This window comes from Dendrobates tinctorius, unplaced genomic scaffold (assembly GCF_039654945.1).
Source record: "Dendrobates tinctorius isolate UK_male_01 unplaced genomic scaffold, ASM3965494v1 ptg000129l, whole genome shotgun sequence".
Taxonomy (NCBI): domain Eukaryota; kingdom Metazoa; phylum Chordata; class Amphibia; order Anura; family Dendrobatidae; genus Dendrobates; species Dendrobates tinctorius.
The window spans coordinates 39,372,642-39,395,905 of record NW_027361797.1 but is presented as its reverse complement, the minus strand read 5'-3'; the positions used below and the strand labels follow the sequence as shown (position 1 = coordinate 39,395,905).

The window sequence follows — 23,264 nt, the reverse complement described above, 5'->3', positions numbered from 1 at the left end:
GCATAATGGGCACCATATAATTCTTCTCCCCAAACCCCGCTGCTCTGGTCTCCTCAGTGTATTCTGATCCTCCACACTGCTTGGCTCAGGGACATCATTCATTTTTAATTTTTATGCCCTTAATGCAGAGAGTTATGTCACACAAAATAGTTAATAAATAACATTTCCCCACATCTCCTAAATGGCTGACATTCTCAAATAGACAAGCAGATGGCGATGGAACCGCACTTCTGCCACTGCTGACAGGTGGTGGTCCTTTTGAAGACCCAGCCTCCAAAGAGGGAAAACTTTTCAATTCAACAGCTGCAGCAGCTCGAATAGCCGTGTCCGCCATTACTTGTCTCCTAATTGTCTCGTCTGACATCTCCTGGCTGCTGTACTGAAGGTGCTGACCAGCACACGCTAAAGGGCTCCTGCTCGATCTGCTTGGAGAATCCACACATCTGCCTCAACTCTTGTCTTTCCGGACCTTGGCTCCTGCAGACTTCCTTCTCCGTTCGCTCTGGAAACAGGTAGGTAAGGAAGCACTGTGCCAGTTCTCACAAGAGATAGGTGAGGCCAGGGGCTGGCTGGCAAATTTTAGCCTGGGGGGCAAGAACACAGTGGTGGCCCATGAGTAGAGGCTCATCATTAACATGGTTTCCTCCCGATGCTTCATAGGCTGTGTTCACTAAGGCCGGTTTCACACTAGCGCATTTTCAGCGCGCGCACGGCCGGGGGTAGCTCCGCCCCCGAGCCGGCTCTCTGCCCGGCGTGCCCGCCCCTTCCTTGTAGCGCCGCCTCCTAGCGGACGGCGGCGCCTGCGATCGGCGCACCCTATCTTTAGCATAGGGTGCGCCGATCGTGCGCAGGCCGTGCGCTAGTTGCGCTTTGACCTGCCCTGCGCACTTTTGACGGTGCGCCGTGCGCGCCAAAATCAAACTTTTCGGATTTTGGCGCGCACGGCGCACCGTCAAAAGTGCGCAGCGCAGGTCAAAGCGCAACTAGCGCACGGCCTGCGCACGATCGGCGCACCCTATGCTAAAGATAGGGTGCGCCGATCGCAGGCGCCGCCGTCCGCTAGGAGGCGGCGCTACAAGGAAGGGGCGGGCACGCCGGGCAGAGAGCCGGCTCGGGGGCGGAGCTACCCCCGGCCGTGCGCGCGCTGAAAATGCGCTAGTGTGAAACCGGCCATAACTGTACTGTTTGTCGGAGTGCTGCCCGTGAAAAAAAAATGGCAGCACTCAGACTAGTTCTGATGAGCGTTTGTACGGGTGAGGTGTAGTACATCTATGCTTACGTATTAATATTTTTAAGAGGTGTAGTAAAGCAAGGCACATTGTGCTTCACTACACTCCTAAAGAAACATATCCCTGGAGAAAAGGTGCAGGAAAACTATATTTGTACCATGATACCCAGAGCATAGAAAAATATTAAGATTTGAGAGTCCTCAGTGGTTGATACTAGTGATGAGCAAAGGTATTCGCCACTACTCGTTACTCGCCCGAGTATTAGTGTGCTCATAGTACTCGGCGAGCAGCAGGCATTTCTGCCTTAGCTCAGCGGGAACTCATGTCTCCACCCAGCAATTTTGGCAGACTTTAGAGACCCAAACATGCTGCAGAGATTTTTGCCCGGCTATGAAACACCGCAGCCATCTTTGCAGTGGTTGTGCAGTGATTGGATGGCCGTAGTGTAGACACGGCGTGCACTCTGTGGCTAGGAGGCAGGTGCGAGCTGAACCTGGAACTTCGTCCAGTAAATCATCAAGAAAAGAGAAAACAGCTGCACTCAAAAAAATGTTTGTTTTTCAATGCAAGTAAATTTTATTGAAGCCACCACAGAGGAATAGTGTGCTGAGGTAACATTTCGACCCTATGTCAGGTCTTTTTCAAACCTCAGTAGAAAAGACACATACAAAGATAGACGTTAGGCTATGTACAGTGATCATACACTCCAGAAAGGTTTATACAAATATACATATATACATTATGTACAAAGTCACTATGGATACAGACTAGAAAATGCCCTTGTAGTATCAGAAATGGGTCCAGTGCATTTATTGGATACAGCCACAGAGCTCGGCTACGGCGAGGCTGGCATACTAGAGAGAATAATAATGTAGCACAATACAACATGACTAATACGGCAGTGTAAGCATGTGAACTGACCTTAGAGCACAAATGGAGTAGATAAGAGAAAGCCACAGCAGAATTAGTATACAGGAAGGGCTGGAAAAAGGAAATAGGAAGGTTTTGTACACTACTGCGGGGTATAGGAGATGGTAGATATGTCTACTCAGAGAGGCATACCTAGAGTGCCATATGTTGAAGTCCGGCAGGGCAAGGACCAAGCAGGGGTCCAGAGATGAGCTGGAGGAACAGGCGGTGCAAGAGTTAACAACATGTGGGCATTACATAGATCAGCTCAGTGCAGCACAATCAGTGGAGCTGCAGGACATACCTGGGAACGTGGAGCACGGTGCGCCATCTGTGGTGAAATGTGCAGGCATTGGTGGTCAGTGAGTTAAAGTACCCTGAAAGCCGGAATCCGGGAGAGCTATCAGCAAAGCGCGCGCTGTGGGGAAACGTATAATGCAGCCGAGGCTTCAAGCGCTGATGGTGGGGGCGCCTGCGCAGTACATAGGAGAAGGAGCTGTGTTCAATGCTGGCGGGCGCATGCGCAGTACAGAGAACTGAGGAGGCAGGAAAGTAAGCCTTCCAGGGACCTGCGCAATAGCGCTGAGAGGGAAGAGAATGTCAGTTATAGCCGTGGAGCATGAAGGAAAGGGGAGAGAAGTGGGGAAAGGATGGGAGAGAGTGCAATGAGAAGGGGGGAGGTAAGAGAAAGAGGGAATAACAAAAGGGGGAATCTGGAAATAGAGAGAGAGATTGAACATGAGAGAGAGGGGAATATGGAGAAAGAAAGTTAGAAAAAAAAATGAAAAATAAGATAAAAATTGAAAATAAAATTAAAATTATAAAAAAATAAAAATAATGATAAATATAAATAAAGCATACAAGGTGAAATGATGAGGACCCATAGAAATTTAGGAAATTGTGTAAAATAATAAAATGATGATGATAGTAATGATAAAAATAAAGAGAGAAAAGAAGAATAAAATGAAAAGTAAATAAAAATCAAAGAATCATCAAAAAAAATACAAAAATACAAAATTATGGAAAATTAAGATAAAAAAATAAAAATATTAGAAATAATGAAAAAAATGAAAGAAAGTAAAAAATAAAAATGAAATTAAAAGAAAAGAAAAGAAAAAAAATCCAGTACTTACCATGATTGGTGTAAAAATGTAGGGATCAAGGAGCCTGAAATATTAAGAAAAGTTAGGCTATGTGCACACGCTGCAGATTCACCTGCAGGTTTTTTCTCACGGAACCGCAGGTAAAACCGCAGGTAAAGTGACCTGCGGTTTTGCTGCGGTTTGACCTGCGGTTTCACACCTCTACTATGTTAAAGGTGTGAAACTGCAGCGGAATCCGCAGAAACAATTGACATGCTGTGGAAAAAAAAAACGCAGCAAAACCGCGCGGAAAAAAAAGCAGCGTGAGCACAGCGGATTTGAAAACCCATAGGGTTACATGGTAATGTACCATGTCTGCGGAACTGCTGCGGTTCCGCAGGGCCGGAACCGCAGCAAAAACCGCAGCGTGTGCACATAGCCTCAATATGCGGAAGGAGGAGTCAAGATCAGCATGCTACACACATACCTACGAATAGTGGATACAAGGTTCACATTATACGTATGCGACAGGAATAAAGTAATCAGAAAACAAAAAATGGTAAGCAAGAAACCAATATTATCGCTTATCTGAATACCATGTCAAGTTCCCTATTGAGGCCCTTGGGAAATAAAGTTTGTAGGGTGTAAATTCAGTAGGATTCCCTTTCCCGCAGACGCTTAATATGATCACCAACCCGTCGTGGTCTCTCAACCTGTTCCAGAATCTGTAAGCGTAATTGGGAGACAGAATGGTTAGTAGCTATGAAATGATGGGGGAGAGGAAGCCATGTCTTTTTACATCTAATGGTCGATTTGTGGCTCGCGATGCGGTCACGAATATGTTGCGTCGTTTCCCCGACATAAAGCAAACCACACGGGCATTTAACTATGTAAACAACATTGTTGGATTCGCAGGTACAAAAAACTTTGATTGCATACTCTTTACCGGAGTGTGGATGGGTGATAGTGCTTGATTTAATCACGTTCGAGCAACATGCGCAACCCAAGCAGGGGAATGTGCCATTCCTCTCGGTACTGAGGAAGGTTTGTCTTGGAACTCAGGTAAAGCTGCCTAAATCAGCTTTAACAACCTTGTCTCGGATGTTGTCGGGTCTTCTTTTGCACATTAATGGGGGAGCCTTCAATTTGTGGGTATGACTGTGCGAGCATCGGCCAATGTTTACGGATGATGTTGTAGACTTTAGGCATGACGGGGTGATGGGTGTGGACAAAGGGAATACGTTCAGGTTTAGACTGAATAGTTTGTTGTGGGGCCGGGTTGAGAGCCAAAGTTTTTTTTTGTTTTTGAGGAGATGTTGAGGGTAATGATGAGCTGAGAATTTTTTTGACATTTCGGCAAGACGTCCGGGCAGAAGCTGTGGATTTGATACTAGGCATGTCACACGGTTAAACTGGGAGCGGGGCAAGCCATGCTTAATAGAGGTGGGATGGCAACTGTCATAGTGAAGTAAGAAATGAAATGAAGAAATGAAATCTGGGATGGGCTACAATTAAGTGTGAACTGAAGTTCAGGTCGGATAAAGTTGAGGTATTCGGTGAAGGCGACCGAGGTGTCATCAGGACCTGTCCATAGACAAAAAATATCGTCTATGAAACGAAGCCAACAGGTATTATGTGTTTTGAAGAGGGCATTTTCATAGATGAAGGTACGTTCGAAGGTGTCCATATATATGTTAGCGTACGCCGGCTCTACATTAGCGCCTATTGCGGTACCTTGAATCCGCAAAAATAATTATGTTGTGAATTCCCTTGCTCAGATTTCTGAGCCAGAGCTCCCTCTGGTGGTTACTGGGAGTAGTGGAGCTGGCCAGTTTGATGGAAGTTTACCACCTGACGATGATGATTGGGAATCTGGGATTGCTGGCTGGGAGCATATAAGTGAGCAGGCTTCCCTTAGCGGTTGCTGGTGATTTCCTCCTTGTGCATTTTGAGTTCTTCTGTCTCCTGCCTGATCTGCATGGTTCAGTTAAGTGATTCTTTTGCTAATCCTTTGCATCTAATATAGTTGTGCTTTTTTTTTGCTTTCTGCTTTGTTGTGAGGGTTCAGCATACTCCCTGCTGGGGGCAGTGCTGGGCCCCACTCCATATGTTACAGCCTGTGTCAGTCTGTTCAGTCCCCTGGTATATTAGTATCTTTTGCTTTGCTTCCAGTTTACACCAGAGTGCTGATCTAGCGGGGGTGAGGTCATGTGGCCTCAGGTTTTTTGTATATCAGATGTGTTGGATTTTTTAGGGTTTTTGCATGATTGCAGTGTCTTTTCTGTCCTATCTAGACAGTTTGGGCCCCATCATTTGCTCAGTCTATTTTCTGCCTGTGTTTGTGTCTCATCTTGTCTCACCGACAATATATGTTTGGGGGGGCTATTTATTCCTTTGTGGATCTGCTCTGGGGCAGTTTAGATTTCACCTTTCTGGCTTTAGGCTTAGTTAGTTCTCCGGCTGTGCCGAGGCGCCTAGGGCATCGTAGGAATGCTCCACGGCTACTGCTAGTTGTGTTGTTAGGATCAGGGGTCTGCAATCCGCTGAGTTACCAACCTCTCTGGTTTCCTGGTGGCTTAGCCTGTTCCTGCCATCCTCCTCGGTGACCCGTTCATAACAGAATTGGTCACCAAATAGAAAGAAATTCTCGTGTAAAATCAGAGATAGAAAATCAAGGCACAATTGTTGGGAATTTCTAGTGAAATTGGATTGCTCTAGGAGGTCACCCACTGCTTTTATGCCTAGGTCATGCCTGATAGAGGTTGGCCGCACAGCATCATCAGGGGTATGAGAGACCGGGCGCCGCCATGCTCGTTACAGTCACATCGGAAATCAGACAGAGTAGGGATAGCTGCAGCCGATAGAGGGTTAGAATTGGCGCTTTATAGGTGTGGGTTCTAGCATCCTCTATCCTCACATCCAGCTTAAAGAATTTGTCCAGTACTATAACTTCCATCCACTGTGTTTATTTTAGCAATATTACCTTTTATCATCCTCTCGCAGCACATTTTCAGTGCTGGCTCCAGCTCTCATGGGGTTAACAACTTCCTTTCTCCTGACTTATTGTGCTCTAATACTACAAGTTCCATGATGCATTGCATTGCTGGCTTACATGCAACAAGCTCACCCACTCCAAAACATACCCAAACCCCTCCCTCCTCTATCTTCAATCTGAAGCATCTTTATAGTAAGGGTGTGTGCATACATTGTGGATTCTGCTGCGGATCCGCAGTGGATTTGGCCCTGCGGACCCGCAGCAGATTTTCCTGCTTTGTACAGTACCATAATTTCAATGTAAAACAAAAAACGCTGTGCACATTTCTGCAGCATGTCAATTCATTGTGCGGATTTGGCAGGTGAAATCTGCACAAAGGATGTGTGCACACAGTGCAGTTTCTCCCATGGATTTTTCCACACAAAAACCGCAGTTCTTGGCAGAAAACGCAGGTGTGTTTTTGATGCATTTTTGCCGCGGATTTGATGCGGTTTTTCAGTGCGGTTTTGCCTGCGGATTTGTAAGCTAAATAAAGATATGTTATTTAACAAAAAAAAAAAAAAAAAAAAAGATTTGTGTAATTTCTGTCCAACCCACACTTCATTACACACATAGATAGATAGATATGGGATAGATAGATAGATAGATAGATAGATAGATAGATAGATAGATATGGGATAGATAGATAGATTGATAGATAGATAGATATGGGTTAGATATGGGATGAATAGATAGATAGATAGATTGATTGATTGATAGATATGGGATAGATAGATAGATAGATAGATATGGGATAGATAGATAGAGAGATACATATATATGAGATAGATAGATATGGGATAGATAGACAGATAGATAGTGTAGGGATTCGCTCTGGTAGGCAATAGCTGGGCGGCAGTAACGAGGCAACACACAGGCATAAAGTCCAATTTCAGAGGTCTTAATGTCACTCAGTAACCAGCAGCTTAACAAAACAGAAGGCAAAGCAAACACATACTCCAGTTTGGAGAACCACTGGTCCCAGACTCACCCCTTGCACGGGGAGAGCGTAGCTAAGCGGCTGCCAGGTCCTGCGGCATCCGCCAGGTGCCATTCCCGGGGTTCTTCCGAGTCTTGCTGCGATAGTCCTGCAGCACGGGAATCCTATATACAAGTTCCAGGCTGAGTCCACACAAGTTCCTGTAGTTTCCAGAAACACACTCATACTGTGGCAATCACCAACCTCCATTACATAGGGCCTAACCCCTCCCACCAGTGAGGTAGACATCACATGGGCTGATCACGTGACCCTGACATCATCGCAGGTCCCGTCTTTAAGAAAAAACCCGGCCAAACACTAATCTGCTAGGAGAAACGCATCTTCCATCGAGTAAAACACCCTTTACTGTACCACATACCTCCCCCCTATGTTCAACCCTAGAGGGGTGGACACATGACATACAGTGAACTCTGGACAGGGCATCTGCATTCCCCTGTAGTTTGCCTGCGTGATGTTCTACTGAAAATTAAAAGTTTTGCAGGGACAGGAACCACCTGGTGACTCGGGCATTCCTCTCCTTAGCTTGACTCATCCACGTAAGAGGGTACTGATCTGTCACCAACCGAAATGTTGTCCCCAGCAAATAGTAGCGCAACAACTCCCCTCCCAATGACATAACCCAAGTACCGAGCTTCCTCCAACCCTATGAAACACTTCTTTGGGTTGGCAGTTAGCCCTGCTTGTCGCAGGGAGTCTACCACTGCCTGTACTTTTGCTAAGTGGCTTTCCCAATCGGTGCTGAACACAATAATATCATCTAGATAGGCTGAGGCATAGCGGCGATGGGGACGGAGAACAATATCCATTAACCGCTGGAACATTGCTGGAGCGCCATGCAACCCAAAGGGTAACACCTTATACTGGAACAGCCCCTCAGGTGTTATAAATGCCGTCTTTCCCTTCGCTGCCTCTGTTAGGGGTACCTGCCAATAACCTTTTGTGAGGTCCAGAGTTGTAAAATACCGTGCCTGCCCAAAGCGCTCTATCAACTCGTCAACCCTGGGCATGGGGTAGGCGTCAAACTTTGAAATGTCATTGAGTTTTCTAAAATCATTACAGAATCTTAGAGACCCATCAGGCTTGGGTATTAGAACTATTGTGCTGGCCCACTCACTCTGAGACTCTTCTATGACCCCTAACTGTGGCATCATTTTTACCTCTTCCAAAATGGCTTGTCACCGGGCCTCAGGCACTCGATATGGCTTTAGTCGGACCTTGGCCTGTGGCTCTGTGACAATGTCATGTTGGATTAGGGAGGTGCATCCAGGGAGCTCCGAAAAAACATCTGTATTTCGGCTGATGAACTCCCGGACCTCCTGAACCTGTTTAGGAGACAAAGTATCTGCAATTTTGACTGCGGGTTGGGCTTCTCCTGCCTCGCCCCGAGGTAACGGAGCCTTTTCCATCTGAAATGCTGGCAGCGGACTATCCCCACCAAGGTGCTCTCTATCTTTCCAGGGTTTAAGCAAATTAACATGGTAAACCTCTTCTGACTTTCTCCGACCTGGTTGGTGTACCTTGTAGTCTGCTGGCCCCACCTTCTCCATGATCTTGTAGGGTCCCTGCCACCTTGCGAGAAATTTGCTATCTACTGTAGGCACGAGCACTAAAACTCGATCCCCAGGGCTAAATGTTCTTACCTGAGCCTCCCGGTTATACACCCGACCCTGTGACCGTTGTGCTGCCTCCATATGTTCCCGGACCAAAGGTAGGACTGTCTCCATTCTCTCTTGCATTTTTTCAACATGTTCTATCACACACTTTTGTGGGGAGTAGGTTGCTTCTCCCAGGCCTCTTTGGCTATATCTAGTAAGCCCCGTGGATGTCTGCCGTACAGTAGTTCAAAGGGCGAGAACCCCGTTCATGCCTGAGGTACCTCCCGCACTGCAAACAACAAATATGGCAATAACAGATCCCAGTCCTTCCCATCTTTGGAAACTGCCTTTTTTAACATGCTCTTCAGTGTCTAAGGCCTCTTTCACACATCAGGTTTTCTGCTTCAGGCGCGATCCGGCGCTTTTGACTAAAACCGGATCCGTCGAAATGCAATGCCGGATCCGGTTTCCCCCCCATTGACTTGCATTAGAGCCGGATCGAGCCGGATGGCCATGCGTTTCATCCGATTTTCGCCGGATCCGGCAATGTGACGCGATCCGGCGTCTGGAAAAAACGGTGACTGTAACGTTTTTTCATACAATGAAAGCCTATGAGCGCCGCAATGCGCCGGATCCGGCGACAGCTGGATCCGGCGGCCGGATCCGGTTTCTTTGGTCTGAGCATGCTCAGTAGCTCTACCCACAGGACATATATAAAAGCAAGACAATGGGACCCTCAGCCACACCCAACATGCCACCCAAGCCAAGAACCAGGAGCAGGAGAAGGCAGCAGACATCTGCAGCAGCAGCACCATCAGCACCACCCCAAATGGAGCAGCATGCTGAACAACGGGAGGGGAGTCCAGCAGCAGATGAGAGACGGTAATTATCAAATCCCCCATTCCTCCAAACTAGGGCTATGGAATATCAAGATATTCATTGGCCCTTTGTTTCTCTTTATTCAACAGCCGCCCAATAGATGCAGCAGCAGCAGCAGCAGCAATGGCAGCAGCAGAAACACCACCCACAGCCATGGAGTCTGGCCATGAGGAAGACAGCACATCTTCTGGGAGCCCTCCCTCGCATCGTCAGCGTTTGACGGTAAGTTTTTATTTCCAAAATCCATCATCTCTGTAATATATGTGTATTCATTGCCTTTTATTTCAAAACAGGAATCACAAGATGAAGAGGAGCTCCCAGAAGAAGAAGGAAGGGGTGGACAGACACTTGGAGTGGGCTCACAATTGGTAAGTTTTTTGCATCAAACGCAGAAACACAACATCACACTACACACAACACATAGAAAACAATGTTCTGCAGACCACACACAGCAAACAAATGCCTACATCCAAAGACATAACATTTTTTGTTTTCTTCTCTAGTCTTCCCAATCTGGTGCTCGGCCAAGAGGTCCTCGCAGTGCCTCCCAGGGTCGTCGGCGACAGCAACGCGGCGGTCACCAGCGTGTAAGTATAAATATTTTTGCTTTGTTTTTTTTGCACTTTTTATTTCATTTCTTTTGTGGAGGCTAATTATGTTATTTTTGTCTTTTTCTTTAACAGCCTTCACAGCGTGCTCCCGACTCTGACGGTGAGGATGGAGGGATTGATGTGGACCGCCTCATCGATCTCGTCAGAGAAAGGGAGCCGCTCTGGAATATGGCTGACCGACGCCACGCTGACCTGATCGTTACCCGACGACTCTGGGAGGAAATCTGTTCGCTCCTTGTGGACCGCTGGGAGGACCTCGAAGCTCGGGCCCAGATTAAAGAGCGTAAGTATATACAGTACCGGTTGCTTGATTTAAACCAGTGTTTCCCGAACTCCAGTCCTCGTGGTCCCCACGGATCATGTGTTCAGGATTTCTATTTACTTTGGAAATCCTGAAAACATGACCCCTGGGGACCATGAGGACTGGAGTTTGGGAAACACTGATGTTGTATACTAACCACTTTGTCCTTTCTCGTTTCAGGGGAGAGAATTGTGAAGCGGTGGCGGTCTGTGAGGGATCGTTTCAAGAAGGAGTTCAATAAAGAGATGCGGGCCCCGAGTGGATCTGGAGGACGCAGGAGCAAGTACAAGTACGCACGAGCCCTGTCGTTCCTCCGGGAGACAATGCTCACCAGAAGGTAAATATTACACGCCACATGTGACAAAAAAAGTTTAGATGTAACTTTTTTTTTCAGCCAGGGCCATACCATGTCACTATTTTAATTGTTTTTTTTTCTCTTTATTCCACAGCACGGTGAGCAGCACTCGGGAGCCTGCACGATTGGACCCTTCTGAGGCGATCCCTGAGGAGACCGGCACCGAGGGACACTTCGACCGCCCCGGTACATCTGCACCTTCCCAGCCTTCCCACACATTCGACCCATCTGTCCCATCCACCAGCACAGGAGCATCGTGGCCGCCTACATTACATGAAGCTGCTGGTGAGGAGATCGCTTTCCCTTTACCCCACCCTTCTGCCCCTGCCACCTCTAGTACACCTGCGGGTACTGGGCGGCAGCGGCAGAGGGGTCAGGAAAAGACTTATGCGCCAGAGTTCTTGCATCTGAATGCATCTTTCCAGAACTGTCTAAAAGTCTTGTCAGAGCAAATCTCCGCAGGCTATCAGCAGATCAACTCCAGCATTCTGGAGGTGAAGACACTTCTGCAAACCATGCATTCAGAAGCAAGATCTTCGCCAAACCACACCTTTTTCAGGTCTGTTGTGGAGCGCATGGAAACGCTCTCTCCTGCCCAGCAGATGCATGTTATGCATTCATGCCACGCTGCTCTCCAGCAAGTTACCTCCCAACCTCCTCCTCCCACCACAGTAGTTCCTCCACCTGCACCCCCTCCAGCCACTTTCCATCCTCCCCCTCCTATTACATCTACACCCCCTCCAGCCACTTTCCATCCTCCCCCTCCTATTACATCTACACCCCCTCCAGCCACTTTCCATCCTCCCCCTCCTATTACATACCATCCACCTCCCCAGCACCATCCACCTCCCCAGCACCATCCACCTCCCCAGCACCAGCAACCTCCCCAGCACCAGCAACCTCCCCAGTACCAGCAACCTCCCCAGTACCAGCAACCTCCCCAGTACCAGCAACCTCCCCAGTACCTGCAAACTCCCCAGTACCAGCAACCTCCCCAGTACCAGACATCTCCCCACTTCCAGCAACCTGCCCCGTACCAGACATCTCCCCACTTCCAGCAACCTGCCCCGTACCAGACATCTCCCCACTTCCAGCAACCTGCCCCGTACCAGACATCTCCCCACTTCCAGCAACCTGCCCTGTACCAAACTCCTTCCCCATACAACTTGCCATCAACATCATCTGCTCCTACAGTCCCTGCCCAACCCTCCACTCCACCACCCACCACCTCTTCTGCTTCCCACATGTCCACCCATTCTGTAGTTTTTTCCACACCTTCACCTCTAACTGTTCCTTCCCCACCACGATCCCAGTCCTCTCTCCACACTCCCAGTGTCGAAGTGTCCCGCAGCCCCTACAGCAGTATTTCCACCACACACTACACAGATTTATAATGTGTGTATTTAAATAAAAATGACCAGTTTTATGGTTTCAAAGCTTTATTAAACAAGTTTATTAAAATTTTAAAAAAGTTTACTAAAAAAAACATTTTTCAATAAAAGTTAAATTATTTTACACTGGTTGTCTGTCATTTCTTTCTGCGGCGAAAAAGGTTAAATACAGGGTATTTAAAAGGTGAAATGGTATTCAAAACTAGGTATATAACTGTGGGTAAATTTTAGCTTTTTGCCACAGTTGTGTTCCTGGTTGTGTTTGAAGCAAAGTATTTCACCTAAAAAGTTGTGTTTATTGTTGGTGATTTCATAACAATGTACACAACTTTTGTTAAAAGGTGAAATACTTTGCATAAAACACAACCAGGTACACACCTGTGGCCTAAAGCTAAAAATAGAGACCATGACAAGATAGCCAACTTTGGTTGGCAAAGGTATATACTGTTGGTACAGAAGGTACACAAGTTTGGTTGGGCACAAATCTTTCACACTCTGTCATCCTGCCAGTGTACTCTGCCTTGAGGTGACATAAAGTATAGTGCAAAATTGTCCCTCATTACTGAAACCGTCACAGAACTTCTAGTGATAATGTCATGGTAATCTTGCAAGGTGGTTTCTTCAGAGGTGTCCTCAATGGAAATGGGTTCCTTGCAGATAACAAAATTGTGGAGTACCACGCACGCTTTGATCACCTCGTCCACAGTTTCTGTCTTGAGGTTGATCGCAGTCAATAGGACCCGCCATTTGGCTGTCAGAATACCAAAGGTACATTCAACCATTCTTCTTGCTCTTGTGAGGCGGTAATTAAAAATGCGTTTTGGTCTTGTCAATCCTCTGCTAGAGTACGGTTTCAAAAGGTGTTCTGACAGCTGGAAGGCTTCATCCCCTACACAGACAAATGGCATAGGTGGACCAGATGTTTGCGGCAGCGGTCTAGGTGGTGGGAACTGGAAGGTGTTTCCATACAGTTTACGCCCCATGGCAGACAGTTTGAAAACTTGAGAGTCATTGGAGCGGCCATAGGCCCCAATATCAACCGCAATAAATTTGTATTCCGCGTCAGCGATGGCCATGAGGACAATTGAAAAATATTTCTTGTAATTGAAATATTCCGATCCCGATCCAGCTGGCTTTACAATGTGGATATGTTTCCCGTCCACAGCTCCCAAGCAGTTGGGAAACTGACATATCTGTTGAAACTTGTCAGCAATTTCAATCCACCTCTCTGTTGTGGGCTCTGGTAAAAACTCTTCAGCTAAGGAGTCCCACAGTGCACGGCATGTGTACTTCACTATTCCAGATATGGTGGAAATCCCGAGTCTGTACTGGAAAAGCAGTGACGAAAGGGATTCTCCAGTTGCAAGAAATCTGTGGGGAATTAAAAAACAATAAATTAGTTTTAAATCACAGCATTACATACCAAAACTGAGCTATAACACTTGGAGATACAAACTACCACCAACAAGATTGCAGTGAAAGTGTGCTCTGATGCGATCACATCCAATAAATGTGGCTTACCTTAAAGTCACCATCAGACGCTCTGTGGGTGAAACAGAGAAGCGGCAATAGGTGTCCGCTTTTCTTATGAGGTGTGCAATGCGCTCCACCAAGTAATCAAAATTCTCCATTTTCATCCTAACATATCCAAAAAATTTATCCGGGTTTCGTCGAAGGTCCATGCAGAGTGTAGAATAGACCCCACGCGTCATTCTCTTGGCTGTGATGGGGTGGATCCACAAACGTCGTCTACGATGCCTGATGCGCTGCTGTCTCGCTCTCTCCTTCTCCAGAACAATCACCCTCAAACGATTCGCCTCCGCTATAAAATCCGCCAAATTCTTCAAAATATTTACAATGACAACATCCATCTTCGCCAGTAACTTGCTCTTCTCTCCAACCTGCACTTTCTCCTCTACAACCTGTCAAAGAAGGGCTGTAGGAACATGCTATATATAGTTTTCCAGTAGCCAATCCCGTTCGGAAGGCCACAAGGGTCAATTTTAAAAACCGGATCCGGCGTAATCCGTCGAAAAACGGATAGAAAAACGGATGAACCAGATGAGACGGATCCGGTTTTGTCTGTCAAGAAAAAGACGGATCCGGCAGAAAACCGGATCCGTCACATCCGGTTTTACTAAACATTTGCTGGATCCGGCGTTCCGGCACGACGCCGGATCGCGCCTGACGCCGAAAACCTGAAGTGTGAAAGTAGCCTTATTGAATCTTTCTACCAGACCATCTGTTTGGGGATGATAGACCGAGGTACGCAACTGTTTAACATTTAACACTGCGCACTCTGTTGTTGTGGACGTTGGGGCTTGGTGTTTCTAATGGCATCAGGGTGAGTCATATTCATTAAACATGTATTCATCAGCTGCCGCTGATATATAATTATCTTTTGTGCATGATATTCATACTTTTGTGAGTATTATTTTTTCATGTGATGCACTTTGGCACTTTATGTTCAGTGAGCACTTTTTAACTGTATATCACTATGCTGGAGATTGTTCTTCATGCTTTTTATATTTTATAATTGTTAGAAAATACCTGTATAATTTGTGTGCTATAAAAAAGCACTCATTTGTCACATTGCACTGCTTGAGAAAGGTCCGCACCCTTTCTGGACCGAAACGTCGCACTGAATGGGCACATAGCCCTATGGGCTGAATAAATCATCTTGGTATCTAAGGAAATATCTATGGAAATATCATAGATATTTTCATAGATATATCTATAGATAGATCCATAGATTTATCCATATCCTTGTTTATTAATGAACAATGTTTCATAAAAACAAAATGGAAAAAAAAAATGGCGTGGGCTCCCGCGCAATTTTCTGCACCTGAGGGGGGAAGCAGGCGACCTGGGACCAATATTTGTAGCCTGTGACGGGGGTAATACCCATGGCCCTTTCCAGGCTAAGAATATCAGCCCGCAGCTGTCTGCATAGCCTTTACTGGCTATTAAAATAGGGGTACCCCCCAAAAAAAATGAACCAGGGTCCCCCTATATTTCATAGCAAGAACGGCTATGCAGACAGCTGCGGGCTGATATTCATAGCCTAGGAAGGGGCCATGGATATTGGCCCCCCTGGCTACAAACACAAGCCCACAGCTGCTTGTTGTGAACTCTCTTGATCTGACTTCTGAGTCCGGGGCTCCCTCTGGTGGTTACTGCGGGTAGTGGAGCTGGCCGGGTTGATAGGAGTCTGCCAGCTGAAGACAATGATTGGAAGTCAGGGGCTACTGACTGGGAGTATTTAAGTGAACAATCTTCCCTGAGTTGCTGATAGTGATTTGGTTTTTTCCTGAACATTTTGAGGATTGCTGTGTCCTGCCTGATCCTGCACTTTTCTTTCAAGTTGTTCATTGGCTAATCCTTTGCATCTGATTTGGTTTTGCCTTTTCTGATTTCTGCTTTGCTGTGAGGGCTCAGCGTGCTCCCTGCTGGGGCAGTGCTGGACCCCTGTCCATATGTTACAGCTTGTATCAGTTTGTTCAGTTCCTTTTTATATTAGTCTCTTTTGCTTGGCTGCGAGTTCACACCAGAATGCTGATATAGTGGGGGAGAGGTTGTGAGATGTCAGTGCTTTTTTGTACAGCAGATATGTTGGATTTTTTAGGGTTTTTGCGTGATTGCAGACAGTGTCTTTCCTGTTCTATCCTGTTTAAACAGTTTGGGCCCCATCATTTGCTCAGTCTATTTTCTGCCTGTGTTTGTGCCTCATCTTGTCTCACCAACTATATGTTTGGGGGCTATCTATTCCTTTGGGGCTCTACTTTGGGGCAGTTTAGATTTCACCTTTCTTGCTTTAGGCTTAGTTAACTCTCCGGCTGTGCCGAGGCATCTAGGGCATCGTAGGTACGCCCCACAGCTACTGCTAGCTGTGTTGTTAGGATTAGGGGTCTGCAATCCACTAAGTTGCCAACCTTTCTGGTTTCCTGGTGGCCTAGCCTATTCCTGCCATCCTCCTTGGTGACCTATTCATAACAGCCGCCCCAGAAAAGGTGCATCTATAAGATGCGCCAATTCCGGCGCTTAGCCTCTCTCTTCCCACTCCCGTGTAGCGGTAGGATGTGGGGTAATATAAGGGGTTTATGTCACCTTGCTATTGGAAGGAGACATTAAGCCCGATTAATAATGGAGATGTGTCAATAAGACGCCTATCCATTATTAATCTTATAATAATAAAGGGTTAAATAACACACATAAGAATAATGTATTTTAATAAAATAAAACACAACACGGTTTCATCTTTTTATTTAACTCTCAGATCCACACAGCGCCCTCGATCTCCTAGAAAAAAACGAAAAATAACAAACCAACTGTATACTCCCTGTCCGACGCAGTCCAATCAATAACGAGTGTCCCACGACAATCTCCCCTATAGAACAGTGATATCAGGTGATGTGACCGCTCTATATGGCCTTCCAGTGATGAACTGACAGGAGATAATCCTCCTGCAGTCCATCACTGAGGTTACCTGAGTTCAAAGTCTCACTTTACAGCAATGCTGCATGAGAATTAAGGTTAGGGTTAGGGCTAGGGTTAGGGCTATAGTTAGTGTTATGGGACCTCTTTCACAGCTGCGGAGGGATACGCAGCTAATCCTCTGCCTGTCATTTCATCGTTGGAGCCCCTAGAGAGCAGTCACATCAGCTGATGCGGCTGCTCTCCACGGGAGATCATCGAGGGACCCACATTATTAATTGGACTATGGCAGAGAGGTGAGTATAGGTTGGTTTATTATTTTATTTTTATTACAGGAGATCAATGGCTTCGGGGAATTAGGTGTGTGCGGTGAGTACGAACTCTATGTTATGTGTTGTATGTTATATGTATGTTATATGTTCTGTATGTTTATATGTTCTGTATGTTATATGTTCTGTATGTATTTTTTTTTTACATTCAACACATTAGCCGGATGATGGGACTACTACAGTCCCATCATTGGCTAATGTGTCACTCAATATCAGGGTAGCAGGCATAGCGGGATTGGGACTTGCAGTCCCATCGGACGATGCCTGCATACAGCCCCACACAGACCAGCAGACAGCCCACACAGCCAGCAGAGCCCCCCTCTCGCAGACAGCACAGCTCCCCCCACAAACACACAGCTGCCCTGACTGCATACACACAGCCCCCCACTGGCACACAGACCCCCTCCCCTGCCCGCACACACAACCCCATCACTCTGGATGCAGAGGAGACAGGCGCTGCAGACAGAGCGATGGGGCTGACTGTGACGTGCGGTGCAGCACCGCCCACACACTGCTATAACTATTGATGAGTGGCAGCAGTGTGCAGAGGTTGGGGCACGCCTGCTCATTACGTTACATCAATTTTCAGAGTCGGCAAATTGATGTGACGTCGGCGGATATGAGCGGCGGCTGCAGCCTGGGGGTCACGTGACCCGGACTCAGCTGCCTACATATCGCCGCTCACAGGCAGTATTGGCAGCGCAAGGTAATGACAATATTCATTAGGGGTCTCCGGGGGAAAACAATGGGGGGTTAATAAAAAGTAGTGGACAACCCCTTTAAACCACAGTCCTTCTAAGGACTAATTCAGGAGTATATAGGTTCCAGCTATAGGCAGGCGGGATAGCGTCCGTCGCTCTATACACATCGGTGCAAGGCCTTCAGGCACTCTATGTGCTGTAAGGTAGCTAGGTATCAGCCGGGGAGGAAAGAGGAAGACCCCCACCCCAGCACCTGAATTTAACCCCTGAGGGTGTGGCCGGACGCCCTTTCCTCCTTCTTCCTGTTGGTTTGTTGGGCGTCCTAAATATGGCATCACCTGGGTGGGAGTAGTGGGAGGGGGAGGCAATGCACGGAAATCCATGGGGGCTCTACAGTCAGATGCACGTTCCTTATGCAGTACCGTGCCTGCCAATACTGCCTGTGAGCGGCGGTATATATATATATGTATGTATATATGCATATATATATGTACAGTGGCATTTAAAAGTTTGGGCACCCCTGGTCAAAATTACTGTTATTGTGACCAGTTAAGCAAGTTGAAGATGGAATGATCTCTAAAAGGGCTAAAGTTAAAGATGACACATTTTCTCTGTATTTTAGGCCAAAAAAATTATATATTGTCAGTTTTTACATTTTAAAAATTACAATAAGGAAAATAGGCCATTGCAAAAGTTTGGGCACCCTGCATAGTTAGTACCTAGTAGCACTCCCTTTTAAAATATCACAGCTTGTAAATGCTTTTAGTAGCCAGCCAAGAGTCTTTCAATTCTTGTTTGATGGATTTTCATCCATTCTTCCTTGGAAAATTCTTCTGTGAGATTCCTGGGTCGCCTTGCATGCTATTTTGAGGACTAGCCACAGATTTTCAATGATGATCGAATCGGGGGACTGTGAGGGCCATTGAAAAACCTCTAGCTATTGCCTTTTGAGGTAGTCTATTGTGGATTTTGATGTGTGTGATCATTATCCATTTGTAGAAGCCATCCTGTTTTCAAATTCAGCTTTTTTACACATGGTGTTATGTTTGCATCAAGAATTTGTTGAAATTTCATTGACTCCATTCTTCCCTCTACCTGTGAAATGTTCCTTGTGCCATTGTCTGCAACACAACTCCAAAGCATGATTGATCCATCCCCATGCTTAATGGTTGGAGACATGTTCTTTTCCTGAAATTCTATGCAATTTTTTCTCTGCACATACCTTTGATCATTGCGACCAAAGAGTTTTATTTTAAATAATAGAATGACACACTGGCGCTAGTCCACTTGGCCCAGAAGAAAAAATGGGTGTTCCCAGATGCTGCTGGTGATTGACAGGTTCTGTGCAAATACCTGCTAAAAAGGGACAAGCTTAAAATGGATATTACACCGCGCTATACTGGGAAAGACAAGGGTTAATATTGGACTACTCACTTGATAATGTATAGAAGAAACAAGATGTCCTGGAGGCTGGTTGCCTGGTCTTGGAAATATGGATAGCTGGCACAAAAAGTGGGATGAATAAATTAATGAATAAATGAATAAATAAAACCTATTTGTTTTGTTTTAGAAAATAAGCTACACACTTGTTAGTGTATAGAAAAAACGTAACGTCCTTAAGGCTGATCGCTTTGACTTGAAAATGTAAGTAGCTGCCAAAAAGGTGAATGAATAAATAAACAAGTAAAGTCTGCTTACCTTATAAAAAGGGGGGGCAAACCTCTTAAGGGTTAAAAGAGATTCTGCTAAACTTACTTAATGATGACCATAAGTGCATCCAACCTTGGAACTGTTACTGGGATATTGGCTGGCACATGTCCCCTAATCCTGGTTTAAATATAATTACTAATAAAAAATTGAATATCAGATAAAAAGCCAAAAGGTACCAAGGAATAATGATTGATGGTTCGGGTGGAGGCTGAGGCTAACCTTGCCGAATGCTTGTGGCTGAATATCCTTAGATAAATCAAGAGCACCTGGTACTAGACTGTTATATGCAGAGGCAGGGCTGTGACATAGATGAGGGTTAGAGGAGGCTTGTGCTCGCTGGTAAAGTGCAGGGAGGGCTGGCACTTACTTGGAAGCTGGTGATCGGTGGTGCAGTCAAGCGTGCTAGATGGGGCGGGTGATGGCCGCTGCTGCTGGGCAGTGAAGCAGTTCGGATCGCCGCTACCTCGCGTGCTCTAGCCGTGAGCGACGCTGAGGAGGTCAGCGTGTGGTGGGGGCAGGGTGTAACGTGACGTCACACTGGGAAAGGACGGTGGCTGGCTAATGGCACAAAACCAACGCGTTTCGAGAGATGACTTCTCTCTTCATCAGGGTTGTGCCTGCCATTGCATAGAGCGTCCTTATAAAGTATCCTGAAACCCTGCAGAGTGATCACCTGACCCACAACTGCCTGATAAGAAAGCCTCATTAGGAAGGAGAGATTGTGGATTCAGGGAGAATCAGAAAGGGAGGAGGGGAGGATGGCATGTGTCTGCATTTAACCCTAAAACAAGTAGTGGTTGCAAGATGCTGAATCCAAATGAATGGACATAGAGAATATGTGTATATAAAAAAGGGAATGAATGATGAGATTAAGAAATGCATAAATAAAATATGCATGTGGTGTAACCTTTATTTATTAAGATAATTAAAATAGATTAAAAAATGAGAATGCAAATATATATATATATATAAAATATATATATATATCAAGAATAATACTAAAAATAGGAAAAAATATAAAAGTAAAAATGAAAATAAAAAGTATGTGCATATTTCAAAAAGCCCCATTTTATCGGGCCCTATTCTTCGTTTATGGGCTTTCTAAAACAAAACAAATAGGTTTTATTTATTCATTTATTTATTTATTCATTCATTTATTCATCCCACTTTTTGTGCCAGCTATCCATATTTCCAAAACCAGGCAACCAGCCTCCAAGACATCTTGTTTCTTCTATACATTATCAAGTGAGTAGTCCAATATTAACCCTTGTCTTTTCCAGTATAGCACGGTGTAATATCCATTTTGAGTTTTATTTTAACTTCAACGATTCACAGGACTTGTTTCTAAAATGCATTGGGCTTGTTTAGATGTTCTTTTGCATACCTCTGATGCTAAATTTTATGGTGAGGGTGCAGGAGAGGTTTTCTTCTGATGACTCTTCCATGAAGACCATATTTGATATGGTGTCTCTGAACAGTAGAACAATTACCACAACTCCAGAATCTGCTAAATCTTTCTGAAGGTCTTTTGCAGTCAAGTGGGGGTTCTGATATGCCTTTCTAGCAATCCTACAAGCAGCTCTCTCTGAAATTTTGCTTGGCCTCCCAGACCTTATCTTGACCTCCACTGTTCCTGTAAACTGCTATTTCTGAATTACATACTGAACTGAGGAAAGGCCAACTTGAAAATGCTTTGCTATCTTCTTATAGCCTTCTCCTGCTTTGTGGACCTCCACCATTTTCATTTTCAGAGTGCTAGGCAGCTGCTTAAAAGAACCCATGGTGGCTGTTTTTTCGCACAAGGTTAGAGGAGGCTATGTGTTTCTAAACCTGTGGAATCTGCATCAGCTGGCCTTTCCTAACATTGAGAGTCAACAAGCCATATCCCTTACAGGCTAATTAAGGTCTGAAACCTTGGTCAAAGTTATCTGAGCACACAAATCTCCAAAGGTGCCGAAACTTTAGCATCGGACCATTTTTCTTTTTGTAATTTTTAAAATGTGAAAAAATTACAATGTGTATTACTTTTTAGCCTAAAATACAAAACAAATGTGTCAACTTTAACTTTAGGCCTTTTAGAGATCATTTTATCTTCAACTTGTTTAACTGTTCACAATAACAGTAATTTTGACCAGGGGTGCCTAATCTTTTGCATGCCACTGTATATGTGTGTGTGTATATATGTATATGTATGTATATGTATGTACTGCTATATGGTGTATATGTTGGTACTGCAACGTGGTGCATGGTGTAGATATAGATAAGGCAATATACAGTAGTGCATGGGGTATTGATAGATATTGTAATTTGGTGCATGGCGGTCATATATAGATACTGCATTAGAGTGTATAGCAGTTATATATTTGTACTAGCTGAAGAGCCCGGCGCTGCCCGGGCATAGTAACTAACTGTGGTTAGTTATAACAAATTATAATTATCCTCCATCCCATAGTCCCGTGCCCATATACCCATCATACATATCCTCCATCCCATAGTCCCATGCCCATATACCCATCATACATATCCTCCATCCCATAGTCCCGTGCCCATATACCTGTCATACATATCCTCCATCCCATAGTCCAGTGCCCATATACCTGTCATACATATCCTCCATCCCATAGTCCAGTGCCCATATATCCATTATGACATCATCATCACCATGGCAACCATTATGACATAACCGTCACCACTGCAACCTATTAAGAAATCATCGTCACCATGGCAACCATTGTGACAGCATCTTCGCCATTGCAACCTATTATGACATTAGCGTCGCCATGGCAACCATTATGACATTATAATGAGGGGCGAGGCTTGATGCACACACACTTTTTCCCCATTATGTAGATAGGGGCAAAATTGTTTGGTGAATTGGAACGTGCGGGGTTAAAATTTTGCCTCACAACATAGCCTATGACGCTCTCGGGGTCCAGACATGTGACTGTGCAAAATTTTGTGGCTGTAGCTGCGACGGTGCGGATGCCAATCCCGGACATACACACACACATACACACACACATACACACACATTGAGCTTTATATATTAGATTGCAATGTAGTGCATGGTGAATGTATGTGATCCTTCAATATAATGCATGGTGTATATGTATATATGTATATACTGCAATTTAGTGCAGGGGTATATATAAATACCACATTACGGTGCATGGCATTTGTATAGATACATTTTTAAATAACTTCTCCTATACAACATAGATAATATTGGACTACTAAGGCTGATATATAGACACTGCTGTGTAATATATAGCAGATATATCACAACTATTACTGGGCAGATATACATTTTGTATTATAACTATCCTATATATGAATCTTGGATTATATATTTATATATGTCTATATCAATATTACTATCTATTAATATCTTTGTATATTATTATTATCATATATCATAGACTCTGTGTATAATACACAATGATATATACATATTGCTGTAGGATTCATGGCTGATATATCGATATTCCATTATGTAGATACTTCTGGATCATACATGGCCAATTGTAGGACACGGCCAGTATGTATGTGTGTATGTATATATATGTGTATATATATATATATATATATATATATATATATATATATATATATACATATGTGTGTATATACATAGACTTTTGTATAATATGTGTGGCAGACCTACAGATATTTTACATAATGCATTGCTGATATGTTTGATAATT

The 23,264-nt window shown here is 45.0% G+C and overlaps 1 protein-coding gene and 1 long non-coding RNA gene across 2 annotated transcripts in view; one reads left to right on the top strand and one right to left on the bottom strand.

Annotated features, from left to right (window-relative positions):
- The window catches only part of LOC141047851 (uncharacterized), an 81,505-nt gene extending 61,441 nt beyond the window's left edge, over window positions 1–20,064 (bottom strand). The window contains exon 1 of the long non-coding RNA XR_012219912.1: window positions 19,928–20,064. This is a non-coding gene — a long non-coding RNA (uncharacterized lncRNA). The remainder of the gene's footprint in view (window positions 1–19,927) is intronic.
- LOC141047833 (uncharacterized) overlaps window positions 1–23,264 on the top strand; it is a 415,332-nt gene that overhangs the window by 297,112 nt on the left and 94,956 nt on the right. The gene's annotated exons all lie outside the window — the stretch shown is intronic.